The sequence below is a fragment of the Pinus tabuliformis genome, chromosome Q (assembly GCF_031772625.1).
Source record: "Pinus tabuliformis cultivar Carrire ecotype Pingquan chromosome Q, CPIR1, whole genome shotgun sequence".
In the NCBI taxonomy this organism is placed as follows: Eukaryota; Viridiplantae; Streptophyta; class Pinopsida; order Pinales; family Pinaceae; genus Pinus; species Pinus tabuliformis.
In genome coordinates, this window is record NC_142296.1 from 1,276,165,136 (window position 1) to 1,276,185,743 (window position 20,608).

The window sequence follows — 20,608 nt, forward strand, 5'->3', positions numbered from 1 at the left end:
AGTGGGTGGACATAGATGCGAGGTAGGTGAAGTGGGTGGTGGTGTGGATGGAGGTGGTGTTGTTGGGAAAAGTATCTATTCAGAACGCCCCTATCCCACTCTAAGGTGTGACAGTGCCTTAGCAACAAACAAGGAAAACTGCTTGAGTATTCTTCTATATGAAATGTAAATGAAGAGGAAGGATGTAACTAACCTGTGTCTTTCGCTAGTTTGTTGATCCAATCGCTCTTCCCTTTGTTCGTTTCCCACTGCCTGCTCCCTTACTGGCCCAGCTTCACTAAATTCCTGCAAGATCACAGAAGAGAGAAACTACACGAAGATATAGATTTACATTCATAAAAAGCTCAGGATCAGATTAAGCTAAACATGCATATATAAAAAAGCATCACTGATATACAAGCATGTAGAAGAAACTCAAATAGTTTTATTGATATGATAATAAAGTCCAAGAGGAGAAACAACCAAGTGAGTCCCGATCTAGCATCTACCTCCCAGCAAAGGAATCCCTTCCTCACCTCCAACAAAGCATAAATCACCCAATGTACTAATCTCAATCTCAAACCAACAACAATTCTCTGCAAAGTACAAAATTACAGCCTCTGGATCTTTGGGATGAGGGATCCATATATAGATGTAAGCAGAGAGGATGAGTCAGCTTATGTTTTGACTTGTGGCTTCTCTCTGTCAGTTCTTGCTTCCACTTGGAGACTGAGAGCCTCTTACTCATCACTGGTCGAATTAAGTGAGGCAAGTGTCATTGGAGAAGATTCTGGAAGCTTCCATATCTCTCCACCTCGTTGAATGACTTTGCCACTTGTCATTTCCCGCTCAACGCACCTGGGTAGTGCATTCAAGTGCGTTGCAACGCACCTAGACAGTGTATTTGGGTGCTTTGCAACGCAGGTAGCTAGTGGAGCTTCTGAATTGATCCTGATTTGACTGTTTCCGAGTAGTTTTTGGTGGAGAACTTCTGGGAGAAGTTGTCATTGGTTGACCCTGTTCCTTTAGGGGCAGGAACAACACTTTTAGGGACTTTGGATCCCTTGGATTATGGACATTTCATGCTTAAAGCTGTAAGGCACAAAAATGTCTATAACAGTTGCCCCCTAAAGTATGAGGCCGTTTATCGGGTGAAATGCTTTATTAGGAGGATCCGAAGTTCTTTCAATGCTGGGAGGAGACCTGTAATAAGATACAATACAATACATTATTTTTCATATTGTTTTCATGATCTAGCTGAGGCGGGCATTCCCATGCTCAGCTTTATAAATTCATTTTTATGTACATAGGACATACAATCGTCTGATGGTAGACTGATGATTCTGATGAAATCATCATCCTTTTGGTTGGATGATTATCTGTTCTGCAGTGCTGTACATGTCAATGTCTTTATTTTTCCTGAATATATATCGCAGCCCGGATGGATGAAACTAGATCTGGGGTCTTCAATCTCATTCGATCTTCACTCTAAGTACAAGTCGATCCATGTGAGAAGTGTTTTGAAGTCGAACATGGAAAGACATTGCTTGATTACCAGTCAATGATGTAAACTGTTAACAAGCGCGAGAGGAATCACCGATAATGATAATGACCCTCAAGGTACTGCAGTACAATCCACGTGGTGTGAATAAAGGACTTGGCGTCGAACACCACACAAAATCTTTCGGTCGAAGGTCATTGATGTATACCTGTCGCCGGAAGTGAGAAAATTGCCATTGAGGCATGCAAGCTTCAAAGTACTGAAGGGGGTGTTCCTAGATCAACTTCTTGGATAATGAGCTGATGTCGACAAGAAGCGATCCGTCAAAGGAGGGCCTTAATGTATCCCACATCAGTGACACGGAACGGAGCAAATGATTTTGATGGAGGTGAAAACGATCTGATGATATATGGTTCAGGGTGGCGGTCATGAAAGAATGAAGTATAATGTATGGTAGTGGATAGGACACGGTTGACTTCTCTGGATGACTTCTCTTGAACATATCAGCGACACTTATATGATGGATTGGTAGAATTTACCCCAAAGGTGGATGGTATGGCGAGACCATGGTGATGTGACCGGTGAATGAAACAACCCAACCCGACTCAGGCACGGAGTGGAAGTGTCATGTTCAAGAGCGACTTGCTACCAATAAAGGTTCTTTGAGTTTCTTCCCAATTTTTCCCCAGTCATTGCTGACCAGTACCTCTTTATTTTTGTCAAGCTTGAGGAGGATAACATATGCTTGTTCTATAATTTGCCCTTCGGGCAAACCCATCGCTATGTTTTAACGAGCCTAGCGATAGTGAAACTCGTTCTCGTCTAAAGACAAGTTTGTCACTATTAATCTTTTTAACGAGTCTAACGACAAAGATAACTCGGTCCTTTTCATTTTTAGAGAGTCTGAAAAGGTACGTAAAGTTAACTCCGGAATTCCTTTTTCATCATCTAATCCCTTAAGTCCGAAAAAGTATAAAACAATACAGAAGGGATGAATTTTCGATAGTTTTAACGAGCCGAACAAAACAAGCGCTCGATCTTTTTGTGCAATAATCCCTCGGGTCCAAAAAGATTAAAATCTAGAGGAGGGATAGCTCTTCCTATCGCTTTAACGAGCTGGAAGGCCAAAACTCGGCAATCTTTTCATATTTTACGAGTCAGATGAAAAGAGCTTAAAGAAGACTCGTCTTTTGAGGAACGAGTGATAAAATGGGTAGCAGCTGATTCCAGGTAAGGGTTGGAATTTTCCAAGCACGGCAGAGTCACAAGGATGGCTAGTGAAATCACTCTTCGCAGTTGTTCCTCAAAATGGGTAAACAATCAAATGGAGGTGAATGATCGGCCAATGGAAAAGTGGAGGTGACGGTGCAAACATGACCAAGGCTTTAATGGCTGATAATGTTACATTCACGGTGGTTATTTACCAGAGGATAGTTCATTTTTTAATGAGCTTAAACGTGGGTTGAAACACTTGCTCGATCTTATGTTTATTTTTAACAAGCATGAACTATGTGCTAAAACTGCTCGATAATCCAGTCATATGATAAGAATGTCTCATATAAAACGGCAACATTTAGATTTTTTCCCCACTTCCTTTCTTTATGCAAGTTTGAAAACGACTAATCCTACGAGTTTAAAGGGTTAGCCTATGGGTTTAAAGGGAGGACCTAAAAATTTAAAAAATAAATAGCCGCCCCTTGCTTGCACTCCAAAAGGTTTGCATGCCCCCAGGTATAAAACAGAGTTTCGAGGTCTCCCTCTATTCGAGCTGACAAAAAATTTGTTTTATCAGGAAGGGTCACCCTTTATTCGAGCTGACAAAACATTCATTTTATCAGGAAGGGTACTACCTCTTACAGGCTACCCAAAGATTGTTCTATCTACAGTGTAAACAAAACACTTCTCTGGCGATGTCTACCGAGATAAAAAAAGGTGAGTGACAACGAGCGCCACACACATAACTTTGAAAAGAGAATCTTATTCTAGAATAACCCCTATCTCAATCACGGATGGGGTACAGACTAGTCATATTCTCCCACGGAAACCTACCCTATACCCGAAGTTTTCCTGCCGAAGCAGACTAGGACGCATGCCCCCTGGGTTCCAGTCATATCCCTCCGAATTACTCGCGCTCATCGGGAGGACGGACCGTAGATTGAGACATTTCTTGCGTGAAGAGACCATTTAGGGATGGTATATGACTATTTGCGATGCGTGATCCAGGAAATGAAAGCTGGTCCACGAGCTTGACCACTCTTCCTTCGTGCGGAAAACACATTACTCTAAAGAGTGAGGAGACGATGGCTCCCATGCAATATATATAGTCTCGTCCAAGGAGTAGGTTATAATCCAAGGGTCCTTGAACGACCATCACGTTCATTTGAACGGTCTTCCCTTTCAATGTTATGGGCACATTGGGGAGGATCCCTAAAGGTCGACTGGTTCCTTTATCAAAGCCTGTCAGATTTCTCATCTCAGGCAAAAGCGATGGCGAACCAAGTGCTTTCCAAGCAATAGAGGAAAGGATACTCACAGATGCCCCCTCATCAATGATGGTGCCAGCCATGACCATTCTGTATATTTGAACAATAATTCAGAATGGTATGCTTGCTGGCAAACGGGGTCTTCCTAGTTGGTTCCAGTCGAAGGAAACAACTAGGTTGCTTGGAGGTGGGACCGAGTAGACGGCCGGGTACGGCTCTGACGAACTTCCTTCCTGCGATAAAGGAATGGGTAGGTTGCCCCCGTGTTCGTCGGAGTCTGTGTTGATGAAGAGAATTTGGACGGTGTCATCCTTATTCTCCTCAGTGACTGTATCTTTTGAAGATAAAACCTCTGAAGGCAAGACCGGGTCAACTGTCGCCTCGACCTTTTGACTTTCGTCGGGTATGGATTCAGCTGGTTCATCTTCAATGACTGGCGCTTCAGCTGACCACTTGAGCGGGCCAGCTGGATTTTCAACTAACGAAGGACTCGGCAAGAGTTTTTTATATCTAGGAGGAAGTCGTAACGGTGAAACCAGACGATCATCCAAAACTCTTTTAGCTTCGTCTAAGAAGGGACAACGGTGGATGGCGTGATTGCCTTCGCACAGTTTACAAGGAGATCTAGCTCTCCCTTTTTGTCCTGGGACTTCACTTTCGCTAGTTGACGGTGTGCTTTCAACATGGCTATCAGAGGTTGACGCCACCAGATTGTGCAAACGGGGAGACCAGTCCCTTAGTATCCGAGGGATGCAGGGACAATCTCTGTGAAAGTGGTCTCCCTTGCAAATGACACATGGCGATTTAGGCCTGTTCAGTGCAGTGTGTGGATTTTCGTTAGACGACACTCGTTTGCCCCCAGTCGCTTTTGGCTCCTTCTTCTTCTTCTCTTTCTTCTTCTTTTCCTTCTTCTCCTTAGGAACTTGACTTTTGGCTTTGCCAGTGCCATCAAGCGAAGAGGAAGGAGGAGAGGAAGAATTAGAGGAAGTGGAAGGTTGGTGGGTAACTCTGGACTGGTCTAACTGCTGATTCGACTGTTCAGGAATAGTGATGTTCTGAACAACATTGGTTGAGAAGAGCCAGACCGGCAAGCCAATTGTCAGTCCTGGAAGCGACAATGTGGCCATATGGGGCGCACCAACATCTCCCCAAGAGGAGAAAGGACTAGGATTTCCACCAAGGGGAATTCCTTGGTTGGTAGGCTCCATTTTCTCAACCTAAAGATCAGCGCAGGAAAAAGGGTATGAATATTCCGTTTAAAATAAATTTTAACGATGCTTGGACACAACTTTCTTTTTCAATTTTAAAGAGTCAAGAAAAAGGAAAAGATGACTCTAGTCTCCTTCGATTTTTAATGAGCCTGAAGTGACAAGTGCTCAGATGGACCTTTTCCGTTAAGGAGTTTGAAAAGGAACGAAAGGGACTGCTCTGGACTTCTAGGTAGAGGGTTTGCCAAACCAATCACAAAACCGCAGAATATTTTTTAAGGTATGGGCGGTCAATCTTCCCGAATGTTGTGTTCAGTGCATTGCGATCAATAGGGCGGCCGACACGGCTTCCTATGGATAAAGGTTTTATGCCTATAGGGGTCTCCCAATATATACTCGACGGTACGTGGGAGCACAATCCGTACTGGCACTTATCGTCTCTCAGGAGGAATCACCCAACCATCAGTGAGGCCGACAGTCACCAGGTTTTACGACGCCGGAACACGTCTCTAGCCTAGACCTCTATGTTGTGTGTTAAGTTCCAATGCGTTGTTAAGTTCATTCAATTTATTTTAGGTTGATCTTTATTAGAAGTTTGCCTTTTTGGATCACCACGAGATGTAGATACAATTCCTAAATGCAGTCTAAAGATGATAAGCAAGCTTTTATCTCTTTTCAACAATGAAAATCCTAGCTACAAGGGGAAAAGAAAGACACAATCTTTTCTCAAAGAGCAAAGAGCACACTGTAAATGCACTTTTCCTAAATCAAACCATACAAACTATCAATATGCAAATGCACAAATGCATGTATTTGTTTTCACTTTCTTAATATTGATGCCTAAAAATAAAGTTGTTGTACAAATTTGAATTCGATTTCAAGTGAAAACACAAACAAGTTTCTTTTTGAAATCAAAAAGACGATTACGACACTTTATGATTTTGAAGTAAACACTTGTTTCGACACTAGAAATTCACAAATTCAAACCAAAAGACAAAAGTAAAAGCGCAATCAACTGTCAACAGCAAACAAATTTACTCCTAAGATCAAAACGACACTTACGACGGGTCTAGATCTAAGGGCGACAGTATGACTATTCACTTTTGTAATGGGAAACTGCAAATGATGTAACAAATACAAAAAAGCAAATACTGTTTCTTTTATACAACTGAGGCGGAATTAAGGCAAAGAAAAGGGGTTTTCAGATAGGTACACACACTGATAACAGGCTGCAAAAATCAGAGATAAAACTGAACAAAATGAAGCAAATAACCACAACTGCACAGGGCAAAGGCTGATCAGCGCACCTGTTGCACAGAGAAACTGAATTGCAGCGTAGGTAGACCTCTCGGGACCTGATTTGAAATGCAGAACCTCTTCACAGAGCCTGCGCTGAAGCAGAAACGAGAATTTTCTCTGGGTTCTAGGTCACGGTTTGCAGTTTAATCTATGGTTTTTGGTTGCATAAAAGCTATCAGTAAGGTACAATTAGAGGGATGATTTAAAGGAGGACTAAGAGCTATCACAAAGGGCAGTTAGAGCATTTGTGGATCAGCTGTTCAGATCATAAACAGGCCCAGTGAGTGGACTAGAGTGGCAGATCTCTACTTTGCATTTGTAAATGGCAAATGCAGTTCGATTCGCCACTCCTAAGTTTATGAGAAGAACAACAATAGAAACACAAATAAACTAGCTAGATATGATCCCCAGCAGAGTCGCCAATTTGTTGTTGGGAAAAGTATCTATTCAGAACACCCCTATCCCACTCTAAGGTGTGACAGTGCCTTAGCAAAAAACAAGGAAAACTGCTTGAGTATTCTTCTTTATGAAATGTAAATGAAGAGGAAGGATGTAACTAACCTGTGTCTTTCGCTAGTTTGTTGATCCAATCGCTCTTCCCTTTGTTCGTTTCCCGCTACCTGCTCCCTTACTGGCCCAGCTTCACTAAATTCCTGCAAGATCACAGAAGAGAGAAACTACACGAAGATATAGATTTACATTCATAAAAAGCTCAGGATCAGATTAAGCTAAACATGCATATATAAGAAAGCATCACTGATATACAAGCATGTAGAAGAAACTCAAATAGTTTTATTGATATGATAAGAAAGTCCAAGAGGAGATACAACCAAGTGAGTCCTGATCCAGCATCTACCTCCCAGCAAAGGAATCCCTTCCTCACCTCCAACAAAGCATAAATCACCCAATGTACTAATCTCAATCTCAAACCAACAGCAATTCTCTGCAAAGTACAAAATTCCAGCCTCTGGATCTCTGGGATGAGGGATCCATATATAGATGTAAGCAGAGAGGATGAGTCAGCTTATGTTTTGACTTGTGGCTTCTCTCTGTCAGTTCTTGCTTCCACTTGGAGACTGAGAGCCTCTTACTCATCACTGGTCGAATTCAGTGAGGCAAGTGTCATTGGAGAAGATTCTAGAAGCTTCCATTGTCTCTCCACCTTGTTGAATGACTTTTCCACTTGTCATTTCCCGCTCAACGCACCTGGGTAGTGCATTCAAGTGCGTTGCAATGCACCTAGACAGTGTATTTGGGTGCTTTGCAACGCAGGCAGCTAGTGGAGCTTCTGAATTGATCCTGATTTGACTGTTTCTGAGTAGTTTTTGGTGGAGAACTTCTGGGAGAAGTTGTCATTGGTTGACCCTGTTCCTTTAGGGGCAGGAAAAACACTTTTACGGCCTTTGGATCCCTTGGATTATGGACATTTCATGCTTAAAGCTATAAGGCACAAAAATGTCTATAACATGTGGTAACCACGGAATCTGTTGCCTTATCAAACTGACCACTCTTCTCAGAGAAGCCTTCACGAGTTCGTGCTTGCTCTCTTGGGAGGGTGAAATTAAGGGACTATTTTCTAATTCTTCACTACTTCTGCTTCTGTAGATATTTCCTCTCCACGTAGTCCCAAAGATTAATTTATTCGCATAACCCACTTTTCACATAACAACATCTTAATCCAGTTGTTCAAAGATTTAATATACTTACCTCACAGTCCCTTAAGAAAATGTTGCTCTGCCTCATTGTAACTGATGGTTGTGTCTACTGCAAACTCAACGATAAATCCCCCTATTATCTAGTCCAGCCAATAGTCCACAGCTCATGCGATCTTATCTTCTGAGGCTTCTAGTCTGTGCACTAGTTCCGAAGTCCACACTAGTGGTTTGTCGAGCCTACACCTTCCTTGGTTGTCTGCTAACTCCATGATCCACTCATATAGTTCCAACAGAAAATATGCAAAGAAAATCTCATGGATTTCAGTGTACAAGTAGCGATCCAACCACATTTCCTTAGATACTCACGAATTTCTATTTTCATGTGTCATGAACTCATGAATCTTCTTGTCCAACCACTCTTCAATTTCCTTCTTTGTTCAGTTCCAGTGGCATGACATCAGACTTCCCTTCTATAGATCCTGGTCCTAGCAACGCAGCCTTTTGTTGGCTTAGTGGGGCCTAACCCAGGTTTGGAAGTGATTTAGCCAAGCAAATCTCGTTACTACTGGCCCTTTCAGAAATAGTGTGCAGAGCGTGGATTGAGGTCTCACCCAAAGTAGTATGGGAGGGAGCTGGAACTAGGTTTCTACACCCTAGGGATGTCTTGATGAAGTTTTGGAGGTTCACAGTCTGAACTTGCGTGCTCGCACTACTCTGCATAGTTGTCTATCCCTCGCAACCTGTGCAACTGCCTTCGCGCAGTTCTGTAAGGAGCGCAAAGAAAGTCCTACCCTAATCTTTATACTTACTGCACTTATTAGATTAATACTTGACTTAATTGTGTGGGCCCAATATTCTTATTAACCATTCAACATTCAGATAAGTGTGTGCAACCATAAACAATATAAATGCATAAAGGTAAACAGACACATAGATACATAGCATTCTGAATCAAACTTATCTTTATTAATGCTCTTCTTCAATTACAATCCTAACTCTGCCCTTCACACTTAGCTACAAGGTCCGCGCACTCAGCTGCAGACTCTACTAGGCCTCTGCGCACTCAGCTGTAGAGCCTCTTCCTATTCCTACGGCCCAAAACGCAGACTTACAGACTCAGAGTTACATCGCATACATCAATGATCTGTTCTTCCTTAACTTCTCTCTACACTTAGAGCCTTGCTCTATTTATACAATCCCATGGTCCGCGGACCATGGGAGGCCGACACATATTTATATTAAATTACAATTCTTAGGGCAGACAACCCTATGACTCGATTATATGATTCACGCTCTTTGCTCGTACTTCGGAGAGTTCTACACCATCTTTGACCAAAACTTGGGCTTTAACACCCAAAACCTGCTAGGGGGGATCCCATGCCCAATAGATCATTAGATGGTTGTTATTGTTGCAACAATTGTTGAAAAACCATGGAAAGAAAATGTGGTTGCATATTTTTTGTCTATACTTGCATTGCCTGTAGGAAATGAGGAGATGAGAACATTTTTTCTATCTCACCAATGTCTCCTTGGTTTGTTGATATAGTAAATTTCTTGATTGCAAGGAGGTTCCCTCCTCACCTTTCCACCAAACAGAAGAGAAATATTGTTAGAAAGGGCATCTCTTTCACCTAGATTGGGGAAAATATATTCAAATTAGGACCAGATCAGATATCGAGGAGATGTGTGAGGGATGATGAGTTCTTTGACATCCTATTTGCATGCCATGATGAACCTTGTGGGGGCCATTTTTTTATTAAGAGGACAACCTTCAAAATTCTCCAAGTTAGCTACTATTGGCCTACTTTGCACCAAGATGCTGGGAGATACATTGCTAGATGTGATGAGTGCCAAAGGATTAGAAATTATACTCCTAGGGATGAGATTCCCTTGTAACCCCAGGTGACTCTTGAGCCATTTGAGAAATGGGGCATGGATTTCATTGCACCAACTAATCCCCCATATAGACTTAAGAGATACATCATTGTGTGCAGTGATTACTTGAAAAAGTGGGATAAATCAAAGGAATTAAAGGTAGAAATCGAGCAAAAGGTTGCATAATTTTTAAGGGAAAATATATTCTATAATTTGGTCCCAAGGTATTTGGTCACTGATAAAGTATCTCAATTTACTTCAAATCTAATTGAGGGCACCATGGAACAACGGCACATCAAACACGGAAAATCCATTTCCTATCACCCTCAAGGAAATGGACAAGTGGATGTCATGGATAGAGCTTTGGAGAGCATCTTGACTAAATTTGTTAGCAACAGAAAAAAGGATTTAGGCGCCTAACTTGTAGAAGCCAGTTGGGCATATAATACCCCTTGGAACACCACCACGGGATTCACCCCCTTTGATCTGGGTTATGAAAAGAAGCCCCTGTTTTCCTTTGAGTTTGAATACAATACCTTAATAATGGAAACATGGTGAGATTTAGACATCACTACAGGTCTAAAAGAATGGTTTCTACAGCTAAACGGTTTGGATGAGTTCATATTCTAGGCTCCCATGCACACTGAGATGATCCAACTATAGAGGAAGATTTAGAACGATAGAAACATCAAGGAAAGGACCTTCCAAGAGGGTGATTTTTCCCTGTTATATGATTCTAGATTCAATGATTTCAAAGGAAAATTTATGACAATATGGTTGGGTCCTTATCTGGATGAAAAGTGATGAGAATGGGTTTGTCCAAATAAGAATAGTTGATGAAGAAGGAATTCCACTATTGGTTAATGGTTACCAGTTAAAGTTGTACAAGAGGAATTTGTAAAAGGAAGAGTTTACTAACTCAATAAGTAAGGAGACGAATGTAATTGGGGGTCTTTCAGCTCTCAAATCACCTAGCCTCTTATCAACAGAAGAAGGAAAACAAAAAAACAAAACAGAAAGGAGAAAAGAAAAAAAGAGGGAAGAAAAATAAGAGAGCCTAGGTGAAAACCTTCATGAGGCACTTAAGGCCAACTTTAGGGTAGAAAACCTATATGAGGCAGATCAAGAGTAAAAAATAATAAATGAAAAGATCCCTAGGTTAAAACCTCCTTTGTGGCACCTGGGCCAGGCATGTAGGTTGAAAACTACTTTTGAGGTACTTTGTGGGTCTTAAGAAAAAAGAAGGGAAGAATGAAAAAGACAAAGAATAAAGGAAAAGTGAGGGAACCCTTACATCAGTATTGCTAATATCTTTTTGCAGGGCTACATCCATGGCCAAAGATGGACAATAGGCAACATAAGCAGCCTCCACACTCCACTTTTTTCCCACTAGGCTAGCTGTTTCCATGTCCTTCATCATTCCATCAACATCTTAAAGTTCCTCCATCACCAAGAAACTTGTTGTTGGCTTAGTGGGTCCTGACCCAGGTTCAGAGTTAAGTTTGCCAAAAAAATCCCTACACTACTGGCTCTTTGAGCATCAACCTGAAAAGTACAAACTGAAGTCTCACCCGAAGCAGTATGGGGGGATGCTGGAACCATGTTTCTGCACCCGGAGATTAGCATGATGTCGTTTTATGCCCCAAACCTAAATTTTTGTAGAGTGGTAAGCCTCGGGGACTTATCGATATAACTTCTCTTAATCAGATCCTATGCCTATGTGAAGGTCTACGACTGTCTTCCACGGACCCTAAACAGGGAAATCAACCACTTACGTGCCTCTGTAATTCTCCCTATCTTTGTATTTACCCATATTAGCTCAAGTATTTGATATCTTTAACATGCATTAAAGATATTCTTCACATAAAGATATATTAGTACTTGCATTTTTATAACAGTGAAAAACATGTAGAATCGTGCATCAATACGACATTAAATCATAACCCCATTATTAATCATATTATAATCGCATTCATTCATAACAGAAATAAATAGACAAAACACAGATATTTATGGAATAATCTCTTTATTGATACTTTAGTTCTTCTTACAGAATCAATAATACCATGTGCACTCAGTGGCAGGGATCCACGCACTCAGCAGCGCAATCCACTCTAGCCCTCTGCGCACACAGCTACAAAGCCTCTCTTCTACTCTAAGACTCTTCACTCTTGACTTCTTAATGACCCATTACATCCATCAATGAACTTAATGTTTCTTAGACTCTCTAAGGCTCTCCTTTTTATACAATCCCATGGGTCGCGGACCATGGATAGATCTACTAAATCCGACACAAATTACATAAAAGAAGGGAAAAACTTTATCACACTTTACTGTCTACATGCTGTGTGACCACAACTTGTGGAGAATTTACACTTTACATAGAAAAACTTGGGCTTTCTGCCCCAAAACTTGGAGTTTTGCACCAAAATTGACCACGGGGGACCCTGTCCCAACAGGCCCCCAACACAAATATCATGACTCACCCTTGAGTCACTATGTCGGTGCAAATATCTTACTATGGAGACCTCCTAGTTCGACCTGTGCCACTACTACCTCAGTTGCGCTCTCCGTGGCTACCTGCTTGGTCTACTCCACCAACTGCTTTGTTGTTGGTCTACGGTCTTCCTCTATCTTTTGATGTGTCCTTTATAGGCCCCCGAGCTTCTCTTCAATGGTGGCAGAGATAACATAGGCCTCATCCAGCCAAGGCCTCAATTTGGTCTTGACTACTGCCTCTTTCCTTTACGTTGCCTCCACCTGTTCGAGCAAATGCTTTGCTTCATGGAGCTTCACCAATCACTATGATATAGCGATGATCTTGCTTCGTCATACTGCTACTGCAATTCGTAGGCTTCTATGTTCAACCTTTGCAAGTTAGAATCTTCTTGTAGAGTCGTAACAACCTCCATAGACTACACAAAGAGCACTTGCAATCCACCACTACGACATCTACTGCTACAACTACAACCTTCACACTTGCTTCACACTGTGCTCTAACCTCTAGAGGAGTTGAAGGTTGTGACTTGAACTCAAGCTCTGTGATTTTAAGGTTCAGTTCAAACTGAACCTTGGCCACTTTTTTCTTTGCATTACACACACCTATAGCCAACTTTTGAACCTTGGCCTCCAACAGTACTCCTTTTGGTATGTGCAGTTTAGGAACCATTCTACATGCTTCGATTACCATGGCCGTAGTTCTCTCATTTTGCTCCTAAACCTTATTCCATGCTTCTAGTGCTATTGTCTTATGAACGCACATATGTTCATTATTGACCTTATACTCGCTGATCATGCTCAGCGCGCGCTCCTCTCAGGCGTGAATCTCTAAAATCACACCTGCTTGCAATGTGTGAAGGAATTCATTGGGGAGTGTGGCCAAGTTCATACCGATATTCCTTAAAGTGCTGACAGTAGCCTTGTCAGTGTCCACCTCTATACTCAGAGCTCCATGAAGTAGCATGGCAGTCTGGAGGTCCAAGGATCAAATCAACTCTACTGCTTGAGTAGTCCTTAGAGCCAAACTAGTTGATGTCGCACTACTCTACCCTACACTTGCCTGGAGTCTAGTTGTTTGGATATGTAGCTCACACAGACCCATCCATATAGCGACTAGTGTTTTCATCTACTATTGCTCAAACTACAGTAGCAATTCTGATGTCGTGTCCCTTATCGTTTCTCCAATATCGTCTAAGTTTCCTGTTGTCAAGGTAATTTGATCGAGTTATTACTTGGAGGCTTTGACCTTCTTTCATTGTCCCTCCTTTTCCTGTTTTCTATGTCACTTTACGCGGAAAGGAGTCCTCTCCTGATCTCCGCCACCCTGTTCTGACTATTCTTCTTCCTTCGTTTTGGGTAAAGGAGATTTCTAAATTCTATCGAATCCATGTTATTCCTACTCTACTTGTTCCTTTGTGGCATGCTCTGTGTCTGCTTGGGCTTTCTCCTCAGTCTCCTTCTTCCTTTTTTTGCCAACTGTTGAACCTTCAGTTGTGCTGCTTCCTTTTTCTGCTTTTCTGTGGACTTGCTAGTCCTTATAGCCAAATATAATGTTGTGTGCCAATATGTTGGCCATCTTTTGAGGACTTCTACAACGGAATCAACTGTAGCCAAGTAGGGAATACCATACCACTTCTGATATGGATGCTTACACACCCAGATGTAAACATGGTGGAAGTCTGCTTTGAACTCCATGTACCCGGATAGCTTCTCAGAGATGGTTGGTGAAAACCGCGGCTTTCGGTTGATGGTTGCGTGGATACTCACCTCCATCAGTACCCAAAACACTTTACTTTGCTTAACTAGGTCAGTGTCCTTGGTGGCCCATAGAGATGAAAACTTTATTTCTTCTGGAAAATTGGTCTCGATCGGAGGAAATTGGCTATCCTCCGGTAACTCCCATGTGACCAGCACAATTGATAGTAATATCCATGAGTAATGGAAAGTTTTATCATGGTCATGTGCCTCTCTATAGTTTGCGAGGAACTCGCTGCACAGGTAGCAGCCTAGTTGAACTATATGCCCTCCATACACTAAGCTGCTAGTGAAACCACTGCCATCGGCACCTTGTCCGTGCAACATTTTATCATTACTTTTCCAACAAAAATTTGGGTGGCCACCTTCACCGTGGGGTCAGAATACTTGAAATGGAATACCCACACGATTTCTTGACAAGTTTGAACTTGTCCTTCATCTTCTTAGCGAGGTTGCACTCACTCATCTTTCCACCAAATGCCTTGGCCGGATTCAGTCTAGAATACGGTAACAATGTGATATGATGGATCAGCATATCAAAGATCAGTACAGGCTCACTCAACCACAAGAACCCATCATGCACAATGCACAAACAATGCTTAATGACTATCAAATTTATAAGGGTGCGGTGGTAGTGAGGCACCCATAGCAGGTTCAACAACCCTGCCTTGTTTACACCGTGAATCCATTCCATTGGCTCCAACGCGGTGACACCAGACTCCTTATAGTAAACTTGATTCATGAAGGTATCAGTAGCCAGGTGGGGGAACTGTTCGATGTCCCCCAAATCCCAATCTTCAAGATTTAGATGTGGGATGTCCGCCAGACGTGGACCTTCAAAAGTTATATTCTCTGGTAGTAGGGGTGTGTTAAGGAGGAACTATCCCTCATATGGGTCCTTCGAGACCTTCACCTTTCCCTGACATAGAGGGATGTACTCTGGCAGCTTCAAAATAGGGTCTACCCCCTTAATATCCATGTCTTCTGCGCCCTCCTCAGTCTCTAGATCTACCACTTTGCCTTTCTCCTATGCGGTTAGATTTTCTTTCCTTTGAACCTGTGTAAGTGGATGTTTCCTTGGTGACTGATGCACTAACATCATTTTCTTTTGTTTATCCTTCTTCAGCTTGGGAACCTCTCTCATTGGCGTAGGCTTCGGCCAAGGTGACCTTACCGCCTTAGGCACTGCTGCGGGAACCTCCATTCTCACAACCTCAGGGGTAGCTCAATCAGAGGCAACAGTGCCCCCAGTACTAGTAGTCTCAAGTGATGTACACATGAAGGTGTTAATGAGTTTTTGATTGGTCTCAGGATAAGGGTCAGACACAGGGCTTGCAAGAAAATTCTCAAAGAGCTCACACAATAGACAACACAACTCATAAATTCTCAGAATGCAAAGTGTTTCTCATTGTACGGCCACCTGTAATTTATAGGAGACTTTGAATTCAAATTCGATCGTTCCCCCTAAAATTCGTCCATAAATGCGAGTTTGGCGGCAGATTTCCAAAGATTTCACACTTGATTTCAACCTGAAATACCTTAATTGCGACCACCCACTCCTCTTAACCATCTTTTGGCAGTAAAATCATGAACAGTGATGGTAACATCACTTTCTGGCTATGCTGCGTGGTCTCCCCCATATAGTGCAGCTCCCTTCGTGCTTTTGTTGGTACTGTGACATCCTCTTGTTTCACACAGACCCTTGATCGCGGAGCTCGACAACTAGGGAAGTGTAGTTTATAGTCCCACGGCTCCTTGTAACTGCCTGGAGTGCTAAGATTGTGCTATCATCATATATTCATCTAGCCGTATCCTTGGTGTATGGATTCAACTATCTTCCATTTACCTTTCCCGGAAATGGATCTCCATTCAATTTCACAAGATGAACTACTTCACCATCGTAATCTCCTTGATAACATACGTCACCAACAAATATATCAAAATTTTCCTGGAAACTTATCAAACTTGTTGTCATATAATAAAACTAAATCATTTCCCTTGAAGGTGTGCAGTTTGATGTATCTATCATGTGATGCCTTTTCATGCTCCTTCTGAACTTGTTAATGGAATCCGAACAAGAATCTATCTTTCTCCAGCTCGGTTAGTTGCATGAGTTTCTCTTCTAAGGCTCCACGGTATGCCATTCCTATGAATGTCATTATGCATAGAATAGCCATAATATACTCCATAGGCGTCACAACCTCTAATCCATAGACCAGCCTAAACAGTGTCTAACCAGTAAGCTTCTTACAAGTAGTTCTATAATCCTACAACACCACTGGTATGTGCACATCCCAATCATTCCTCTACTCATTGCAAACCTTTGTCAGCGTGCTCTCCAATATCTTACTAAATGCTTCAACCGTCCCATTGGCCTGAGGATGATATGGTGTACTCTTTTGATGATAAACTTGGAATTCTTTTGTTAGTGTGCTGATAATTTCATTAAGGAAGTGTGTACCATGATCACTCATCAAAACCTTTGCGTAACCAGACTTGGTCATCACATACTCAAATAGAAATTTCGTTGTTGTTGCCCCTGTACAGTCTTTCATAGGATGTGCCTCCACCCATCTGGTCAAATACTTAGTCGCGGAGGTGATGTATCGCGCACCCGTCTTCTTTCCTAGAGGCTGAATTGGTCCTACAAAATCAATTTCCCATTTCTCAAATGGCTACAATGATATCTGGAGATTCAAAGGTATCTCATCCCTCCATGATGGTCTTCTAGTTCTTTGACATGCATCACACACCCTACCATATGCTTTGGAATCCTTATGCAATGTTGGCCACCACAACCCAGTGTGTAAAATCTTTTGCGATGTTGCTTTTCCTGCATAATGGCCTCCCACAGCTCCTTCATGAGCTTCAACTAGGATACTGCTACGTTCAAAATTGGGCACATAGCATCATATTATTTCGTCCGATCCCATTTTATATAAGTGACCTGCAATAACAAAAAAATATGTCGTGCACACCACCAATTCCTTCTTCTATTGACTCATGTATCATTCTGGAGTCGTTACCGTAGTCAAGAAGTGGATGATCTCTGCAAAATGATTTTCTACCACGTGTACCACAAAGAGTTGTGTTTCAGGAAGTCCTTCCTCCAAATTAGTAGGTTTCTCTCATGTTTCAATGCACAACATATGATCTGGTCCTGCATTCAATATCCCTGGCTTCACAATTACTTTTAAATCATACTCCTGGAACAATAGTAGCCATATACATATTTTCCCCCCCAACACAGGCTTGTTGACAAAGTACATTAATGTAGAATGGTTTGTGTACATCTTAAAGTGTCTACCTAGAAAGTAATGCCTAAACTTCTAGAGTGTGTACACCATAGCCAACCCTTCGTGCTCTGTCATCGAATAATTCTTTTCATCCTTCGACAACTTCCTGCTTGCAAATTCTATCAAGTGATCGAATTCTCCTTCACTGACCTGTGTTAGTACTAGTCCCAGTGCAATACATGACACATCCACATGCACATGAAATTCCTTCTTCCAATCCAGGAAGACTAGGATTGGCACAGTGACCATCTTCTCCTTTAATACATCCAGGCTCCACTAACATTCTTCACTCCAACAGAATGTAGTGCCCTTTTTCAATAGCTTTTTCATTAGCGTAGTAATATGGGCATAGCTCTTGATGAACTTCTGATAATATCCATTATGACCCAATGCTGCAAGTGTTTAACATTTCTTGGTGCCTCCAAGTTAATTATGACCGCAATCTTAGCAGGCTCCACCATTAATCCTTGTTTGCACACTACCTAATCCAGCAAGATTTCGAAAGGGATGCAAAATAAAAACTTCTTCAATTTTAGCACAATTTGATACCTCTGGCATGTATCTAGCATCAAGAACAAACTAGCTACATGGTGTTTTACGAGCCCAGACACCATCCAGTCATCAATGTATACCTTCCAAAACTTGTGAATTAACACTTTGAATGCCGCAATGACTACGCATGAAATGATCGTTGGCACGTTCTTGTGTCCAAATGGCATTACCGTATATTGAAAGCATCCCCACTCGGTTGCGAAGGTCATCTTACTCCTGTTTTCCAGCATGATCTTTATCTGATGGTATCCAAAGAACCCATCAGTAAAATAATATGCTTCTTGTCTGCCAACATTATCCAATACCTCATCCATGAACTGAGTTGGAAAGGGACCATGAACGCAAGCATCATTTAGTTTCCTAAGATCTACGCAGATCCATATCTCATCCTTCTGCTTCTTTTCCTGGACTACCATGGGACTTATCCAATTAGACTCCTTCACTGGTTCAATAACACCCGCTGCCAACATCTTGTCCAACTCCAAGCAGACCATTTCCTTGTACCTAGGTTTAAGGTGATATGACCTCTGCTTCAGAGGCTTCACGTCTGGTCTCAACATTATTTTCATCACTCCTAAATTGCCTATTGTTCCCTTCAAGTCTAAAAACTTTGTAGGGAACAAATCCTGGAACTCGCGAAGCAACTTAGCGACCTTATCCACCATAGCATCATCCTAGTAGTCCCCTATCTTCGCAAACTTCGGCTTCGTCTTTGTTCCAATGTTCACTTGTCTAGTTTTCAGAGCTACGTGATATCTGGATTCTCTATCTGCACTCCCTCAACTGCACGGTGACCTTATGCCTTTGGGATAATAATGTTCCTTGGATCCTCCTCTTCTTCTTCAACAGTCACATTGTAGCACTCCAGCACATGGCGCAACTGGGTGGTCCAATCTAGTTGAATCAAATCCAAGGGATCTTGTGAGATTTTGAAGATCGTTGCTTTGAGCTCCTACAACGCTTCATCGATGCACTCAAATCCATTCTCAAAGCTGAATGTCATCACGAATCCCTGTCTCAAAATATCCCATTCATTTGTGCCATTACAGAGCTCTTTTTCCAGGTACCAATTCATTGGTATTATATCTAAATTATGACAGAACAAATGCACCCACTCTGGTTGTGGCTTTGCTCCATAATCATCATTCCATTTTGATAATTGATTGCGTGGGTCACTCCTCCCATCATATTTCTCTACCAATCGCACTTTTGGGTGACCAAGCTACACCCTCATCATTCTTTTGTATTTGCACCATCCATCAAAATTGTCTTTATGCTTACCCCACCATCTTGCAGGTGTAGAGCACAACGCCAAGTCTAAGGCTTGGAAGTGATGCTTCTCTAGAGATTCCCTTTCAAATGCATCCAAAATTTTATCAACATCAGTTAAACCATCATAATAAGGAAAACTTCTTACCTACGATGATACACAACACAACAATTTAGTCATCATATTATAGTGCAACGTAGACACTTCATGCAATCGATTCTACTAGTTTTATAACTCCTCATCTGAATCTGATGTGTAGGATCTTTCGAGGTCCCATGCAATACATCCATTATCTATCAGATTCACCCAATCTTGATATTGCATTGTTATCTTATAAATCTGGTCCAAATCATCATCACTTTCATAATCGTGGACTGGTTCAGTATAGCGTGGTCCTTCTGCAAGGTCCAAAGTTACTACTACGTGGAGTGATTTTCTTTCAAATGATATCATCTACTTCTTCAAATTGATCACCCCATTCATTTCAATAGACTAGTCGATCCCAAGGAGCGCGTGGTAGGGATTGTTGTCATCAACAATCTCTATAACATCGAAATTATTCAACATGCTCATGCCTTCAATATCTACTATCACTCCCTACAATCTTCCTATGAGGATAATCATTTTTTGATTCTCCATCCTCAATTGAATTGGAGACCACTGTAGCAGGTCTCCCCATTCTCTCCCATGTTTTTGTAGGAAAAACATTCGCATCCAACCCAAGATCCAAAATAACTTGGTCAATTTCATATTCGCCTATTTGCGTGGTGAGCCTCATTTCATGCCTTATTCTTGCCTTATGCTTACCAATTTTCCTGACCACACGTGATCCCTCGGGATCATTTTCTTTACCGACACATTTATTTATCAATTCCTGCAATCGTTTCATGGCCTTGATATCGCGTAGTAGCTTCATACAGGTCTCCCAAAAGGTAGTAAGCACGGATCAGTCCATTTCTTGATACTTCTTATCTTGACTTCCTGAGGTAGAAGCCTCAGCGAGGGTTTTCTTTGCTTCCATGAAGGTTTCTTTCGCACGCTCTAGATCAAAGCCAACCTCCTTCTCTGGAGATTTGCGGACCCATTCACTTTCTGCATGCTACTTCCCCTTATCTGTGCCATTCGTCATTCCACTTCACAACATGATATTTACATTAGGATCCTCTTCGTGGGGTTCAGTCCTCATCATCTGCAGGTTCTAGGTAGGTTGTTGGGGCTGAATCCCCTTTTCCTACA